A 7,674-nucleotide genomic window follows, 5' to 3' on the forward strand; every position below is an offset into this window, starting at 1 on the left:
ATAATATCAAAGCGGTAAAAGACAACATTTAGCACGTTATGTCAAAACATGTAATAAATATCAGATAATAAAGCCAAATATAACAATTATTCTAAGCTCGAATTCTTGAACCCTGAACCAAAGGTTCTGGGTTAAAAGTCCCCATCAGAGTCGCCAGAGCTATCACACCTCCTTTTTGCGCGCCCGCCCCGAAGGGTTAAATGCGCGAGGGAGTTTTTCCAATTTAAGTGACAATATTCGAAATGGGATTATTTATTTAATTCAGAGTCGCCACTTGGGAAAGGTTTGGCTTTTGGTGTCCCAAGTCACCGGTTTATCTTGAATCCCAAATCGAGGAAATTTTCGACTTTCCAAATGAAGTCTGCGAACCAGAAATTCTAAGTAAGGAATTCTGTTGACCCGAGGGAAGGTGTTAGGCACCCTCGAATCCCGTGGTTCTAGCACGGTCGCTTAAATTGTTATAATGGCTAAATATCTGATTTAAATACATGTTATAACTTATGTGCTTTTATTAAATTTAAACCGCTTTTATTATTATCATTTATTTTTATAGAATTGCAACGTCGTGAAAATGCATCTCGAACCACGTCACAATCAATGCACCCGTAGTTGTTAACACATTTCGACTCCGTTGAGATTTGAATTTGGGTCACATAAATGTGCACCCGAATTTAAGAATGTAATTTAATTAAGTCGCGCCTAAAGAGTCTAACGTGTTATTATCTTTGAGGAAGGCAATGAAATTCACTAAACAGTCCATCCCAAATTCTAAGTATTTATTATGATCAATTATTGAGGGCCCCACAATTTGCATTTTTATTTGGCGAGGCTCGTCTCATTATTTTTACAAGGATAATCTTAGCATGGCTACTTTTCCTATTTTTTTTTATTATATTTTTTTTAAACATAAATGGAAGAAAAAAATACATTCTAATTAAATTGCATGCTTGGCCAACTCCGGATTCTTGTTAATTATCTGATTAATTGTTTATGAGGCGGGAATTGTTTCGTGCCTTATTCCATGGGTGAACAATGCTTTTAATTTGGTAAAAGGAATTGCATACAAGATTGATGAAACGCTAAACTCACTCCAAACGCTTCTCAAGCTGAATTTAAACTAACCCATTTAAACAAGATTAATGGAATTACTTATTAGAGGACGCTACTAATGGTATTCGGAACTTGTCCTAAAAACTGCCTAAGCGGGACCCAATAAGGTTAAAACTCGAAGATTAAAACTGTATTACATTTGGCAAAGTTAAAAGCCACCTGCCCTACATATTCAAAATATAACTGGAGAAGGAGTTCACATTGACAATTATACTAAGTAATTGCACATTCCATGAATTATATAGCTACATGACGTATACTACTAAACAAACCATATATCGCAGTTTTAAACCAACTAAGTTTCAATTAAGTACGAGCTCACTAATGTGTTCTCTATTGAGCTACAAACTAAAGAATTACACGAATCTAATAACATTTATAAAGCTATAAGTAAAACAGCAAATGATCAGGCTCCTTTGCATCTTTCATTTCATGCCTTTAGTGTTACATCAGTACGAGATTCAAGTGTGTACCTGGAAAGTGCTTACAATTGAAGAAGCAGGAAAGTCAGTAGAGCAGTAATAGCGTACACAACAACAGCAATGTTCGACAAACCACAGCACCAGTAAAAACCAGCAGTGACAGAAGCAGAAATCTCAAAGGCAGATTGGAATTGAAAGAAGTAACCAATAGCTTGAAGAGTAGTGCTTTGAAAATCAACAATCAAGCAGGCTGCCAGGTAAGACCCCAGCAGTACAAGGAGACTGCAGGCAGGAAATAGTAAACAACAATTCTTGATTTTGAAATCCCCCACAAAAAAAACTAGTTGAAGCTCCCTTTTGTGAAACCTAGCTTTGAAAAACTGAAGGTCTTTTCAAATTCTCTCTTTTCCTTTTGGTTTTAGACTCTTGGTTGGATGAATGTCCTAATTTCCTTTCCAATTCCCCACCCTCTTTTCTGATTTCTTTTCTCTCTTTTCCCCTCTAGAACTCTCTCTGTCTGAACTCTTTTTCTATCCTCTTAGTCTTTTTAGCTTGTTCTTATCAGAACCCCCCCTAACTAATGGAAACTCCTCTCTTTTATAGCCTTCAGACCCTTTAACAGCCTCTTAGACAAACTGAACCCCCTCCCATTTGGCCTCTTCTGTTTTTCCACTCACCAGTTTAAAAGAAAAGATAGCTCATAAGATTCCCCTGACAGACCCTCTTCTCTTATTAAAATGGTTTATCATTTTATTAGTTTGAACAGGTATGGGTAGCAGGGGTGTGTTCTGACAGCACATGCTGTCCATTTTACTCTAATTCCTTAGCAGCTGACAAAACACATGCTGCCCAAAACCTAAACTAGGTGAACATGCTATCGATTTAAACCAAAGTCTGAAATCTAACCTAGACTGCAGCTATAGATCAATTCTTAAATGCTTTCTGACTTAGCTAAACAGACTAACACACAATGACAATCAATTCTCAGCTGTTTTAACCATGTCTCAGTAAATCAAATTAAATAGCATGAGTCAAATTATCACCATTCAAAGGCTGAGACTAATTGACAACATATATCGAATCGACTACGTGAATCACAATACATACAATCGAAACCACTGACCAAAATCCAACAGTATTTGTAAGTACGTGATTTTTGCCCAATATGAGAAATACTCCCAAAAAATCCAAAAATAAAATGATTTTTCTTTGGTGTGCAATTTTGTGATATTTTGTGATATTTTGAATAATTATTTGTATTTGTCTGTGCGTGTTTATTTGATAAATTAATAAAAAATACAAAAATATGTCGCATTTTGCATGTAGGATTTAATTCTATAGTTGTTAGTAATTAAATTTGTTTTACAAAAATTAAAAATTACAAAAATAGGCATCGTTTGCATTTTTAGCATTTAATGTCCAAATATACAATTTTATGCTTAATTATTACTTAATTGTGCGTTAATTGTTATTGGGAGTTAATTTGCGCTTTTATAACTTAATTTAGTTCTTAATAATAGTTTAAGTATTTTTATAATTTAGTTTTAGAAAAATAAAAGAAGAAAAGAGAGCGAAAATATAAAGAAAGTCGGAATTAGGCATCTTCTTCAAATTTAAGCCACAAGCCCAAAAAATGGCCCAATCTTCCCTACGACCCAGTCCATTTCGAACTGGGTCGACCCAGTCCATAACCCAAAAGACCCAAACCCCTTTGTCTTACATTTTACAAAAACAAAACAAAAACTAAAAGAAGAAAACCCTAAAATCTAAGAGATCCCCCCCTCTTTCTTTCTTCTTCTTCCTCAAGCTTCAAGAAAGCCAACAATGGCCACCCTATCTTCTTCCTCTCCAAAACCTCTCTGGCGATCCTCCATTAAATCCGACCACCCATGGCTACATCGTCTTCATCTCCTTCTTCTTCGTCCGAATTCCCTAGCCCTATCCGCCATTGACGAGGCTCGTCGAGCTCAAGCTTGAGCTCGACGTCTATGGCTGACCATGTTGCTTCTTTTCCTCCTTACGAGCACGTCGAGCTACTGCTGTGGTTGCTTAGATCTTTTCCGTCCAAACACCACCTACGAACGACCCCCAGCCACGCCGGAACAACACAAAGCGAACCAAGATGCCATGGCTGTCCGCTCACGCATCTGCTACTGCTGCGTTCCATTTTCTTCTGCCTTCTACTACGTCCAACCATGGACGAGTTTCGACGTCGACCATGTCGTCGTCCATCGCTGCTCCGGCTTGCTTCCGCTTCTCGTCGTGTTTAGCTACCCCCGACGCTGTCACTGCTGCTTCTCTTCTCCGTCCAGCTCCCCGCCGCTGCTGCTCCACTGCAGCTTCTTCGTCATTACCATTCCCGTCCAGCTCGAGCTGGTTTCAGCTGGGTTGAAGCTGCGGACTGCTGCTCCTTTCCTTCCGTCTTCTTCGTTTTGGTCGAGGCTCGACAAGTTCGTTGTTTGTTTGGTCGTTGTTCGTCGTTCGTTTCAATCCGGTTAGTAGTTTTTGAATTTTATTTTGTCCGTTATTTTGTTTTGATATTTTTCGAATCTAAAATCGGCGAATGTTTGCTTTGTTCATGTCTATGGTTGGATATTTGATTTTTTTTTGGTTTTGTTCATGTTCATGTTGTTTGTTAAATTAATTTTCAGATTTCAAAATAGAAGTTTAATTAGTTGTTTTCATGTTTATTTCATGTTTGTATTATTGTTTAAGTAAGTATTTGTTAGTTTGATGTTTGTTAGATTCAAATTGAAATTTAATCAACTATTTCTTCAATTTGTTTCATGTGTTTATGTATTGTTAGAAATTGTTAATATTGTTAAGTTCAAGTTTAAGTTCATAATTGTTTCTTCGTCGATCTTGTTATTTGTTTAAAGAATTTAGTTGTATTAAAGGAATATATTGTTTTAATCGTTTAATCCGTCATGTTTGTTGTCTTAAAATAGATTCATTCATGTTCATACTTTGTTTGGATGATCTTGAATCCGAATTTTGTATAGTTTGATTTCTTGTTTACCATTTATGATTATTGCTTGAATTGTTCTCATAATCTTGTTTAAAGTTTAATATAAGAATTGTTTGTTGTAATGTTGTTAGAGTTGATTTTAAGTTCAATATGATTGAATTTAGAAATCTTCATACTTTGTTTGTTGTTGTTGTTGAATCCGAAAATAGGATTGTTTGTTGCTAAAATATTGTTCAATCAAATTTTAGTTGTTCTTTGTTGTTCAATTCGTGTTCATGTGATTTGTTGTTGAAATGTTGTTAAAATCGTGTTCGTGATATTGTTGTTATGATGTTCATCCGTGTTCATATTGTTGTTTGAACATTGTTAGAAATTGATCATATTGTCTATATTTTGGTTAAGTTTGATTAATTGATGTGTTATAGCTGATGGGTAGTTTGGTAAATTTGTAGTACGTTCAGGGGTAGTTTGGTAATTTCAGTAAGGTCGTGAGGGGTAGTTTAGGAATTGTACATTTTGAAATTGTTTATTTGAAGCATGGGGGACAAAATGAAATGGGGTGGGTTGTGATATAGTTGTTTAATATAAAGGGGGGACAAGATTTAATTTAAAGGGGGAATCTTGCATTATTTTAAATGAAGCATGGGGGACAAAATATAATGGGGTGGTGTGATATGTTTATTTAATGTAATGGGGATGAGTGGAAAGATAATGGGTTGGGTAGAGAAAAAGTATTGATTTAATTGATTAAAAGATTTATGGGATGGGATTATATATATGTGAAGTCTTGAACACAAGACAGAATAAGGAAGGACAAGAATACAGATAGAGAGAAAAAAACGGACAGAGAATAGAAGAGAGAAAAATTCCGAAAAATATTTAAGCTTTCAAAATAAAAATAAAACTAAAAAAAATCTACTGCTTTCTTTCTTTGTTTGAAATTAGTATTAATGGTTGTTGTTTCATTTAAAGCTTAAAGCTTTTGTTTTTGGGATTACTACTCCACCGGTCTGTTACTGGGTTGTTACTGTTGCTGGGCAGTTGTTGCTGTTGTACTGTTATTACTGCTGCTGATTCTCATCTTCATTTTCTTTTGCTTCCAATATCAGGTACATATCTGTAAATTCATGTCACGAAAAGCTTCAACATGACAAATTAATGAAGTTCGGGAATTATAATTCTGTTTTCCATTCGTTCAAGTTCATTAGTTAAAAATTTGGTTTTTGTTTCAGTTGATTAATATAGTAGTACGTTTGGCGTAATGAATATAAGATAATTGTTACCTCTTAAAATTCGTTTAAGTGTTGTAATAATATCATCTATTTCGGAATTTTCATTAAGTGAAGTCATGATTAAAATACCAAGGTAGGGAACATGGCATAAAATGGGCCATTAATTACATCCCGTAATATTGTTAGCTAAATGTAAAGTAGAATGGAAGTATCAAGAAATTACATTATTAGTATATCTTGTAAAAAATCTGATTTTGGTTTAGATTGATATAAGTTGTATGTTCATATATGGCATGATGATGAGTATATATATAATCATATATGGAAGGTGATTTGATATAGCTCGTTACGATGTTAGAGTGTTATGAATGTTTTAGACGGACAATTGTGTTGCATGTAAGGCAATTTTATTCAATCGATTTGTATAATAATTCCCTTTCTTATCAACTTGATGCCTATCTACCATCATAAACAAATTAATCAAACGATTATAACTTTGGATTAAAAACAATTAATGTAGAAGGTGATTAGGTTTATAGATTATAACATTTTTTTAGCATTCGCTTCAAATAGAACAATAAAAATTCTTCAAAAATATCACTTCCTTACATCCATTCTTTCCCAATTTTTATACGTAATTTGCATGTTGTCTATTTGGGTAGGCAAATATTGTATTCACTAAATGGTAGTATTAATCACACGTTTATATTTTACTCCACAAATTCGAATGGTTTGAGGAATATAATTCATACGCGAAAAACATAAATTGCGATCAACGTCCAATAAATTGTAAATTCTTTTTAAGGAATTTAGAGACTAAAAGAATATTTATTTCTCATGATGTTCACATAAAAATACGTGGATATAATAAACAATTTGTAAACAAATTTATACTACCATCAAGAATATTTTTGTGATTAGGGATACGTTCGCGTAACCTAATTATATTTCTAAAGGCAATTCGGATTATGCGTTCGCGCAACTTCGATCGAATATTTAATAAAAGGGATTTCTCGGAGAATATCATTATTAATTTCATAAAAACCCGAGATGTGAGGTTCACTACTTAATTATACCAAAAGGGCGAATGTTCTTGATTTTATTTAAAGCATAATTTCGAAAATAATTATTTTAATAAAAATATTATCTATATTATTGTGTACACGTGCGCGTGACACAACTCCGCATGTTTTAAAAAATATAATTTATAACACGAATATACGTACGCGTGATTCGATTCAAAGAAGGGACTTTAAATCTAAATAGAAGCGGTAACAATAAAATCATGCAATAAAAAATGTATTTACAAATCAAAATAATCAAGCCGAATATAACAGTTGAGCGACCGTGCTAGAACCACGGAACTCGGGAATGCCTAACACCTTCTCCCGGGTTAACAGAATTCCTTATCCGGATTTCTGGTGCGCAGACTGTTAAATAGACAGAGTCATATTCTCCTCGATTCAGGGATTAAAACCGGTGACTTGGGACGCCTTAAAATTCCCAGGTGGCGACTCTGAAACAAACAAACAAATCCCGTTTCGACTGTCCTTTAATTGGAGAAAACTCCCTACGCACCCTCGCAGGGGCGGTAAAAAGGAGGTGCGACAGCTCTGGCGACTCTGCTGGGGACTTAACCCAGAACCACTGGTTCAGGGTTCAAGAATTCGAGCTTAAAATAATTGTTATAGTTGGCTTTATTTATTATCTGATTTTTTTACATGATATATGCCCAATGTGCTAAATGACACTTTTACCGCTTTAATATTATTTGAATTATGAATATATACAACTGCTACGAAACCCCCTTCTTTCTGAGTCTTCTAAATTTATGGTGCACACGTGCGCGTGGCCCACCTTTCTGTTAAAGTCATACCAAATAAGACGAAGTTGGGACAAGTAACTAGGCCGGGTAGACTTTCGTGCTCCCGGTACGTTGCCC

The sequence above is a fragment of the Nicotiana sylvestris genome, chromosome 2 (genome assembly GCF_000393655.2).
Source record: "Nicotiana sylvestris chromosome 2, ASM39365v2, whole genome shotgun sequence".
Lineage (NCBI taxonomy): Eukaryota > Viridiplantae > Streptophyta > Magnoliopsida > Solanales > Solanaceae > Nicotiana > Nicotiana sylvestris.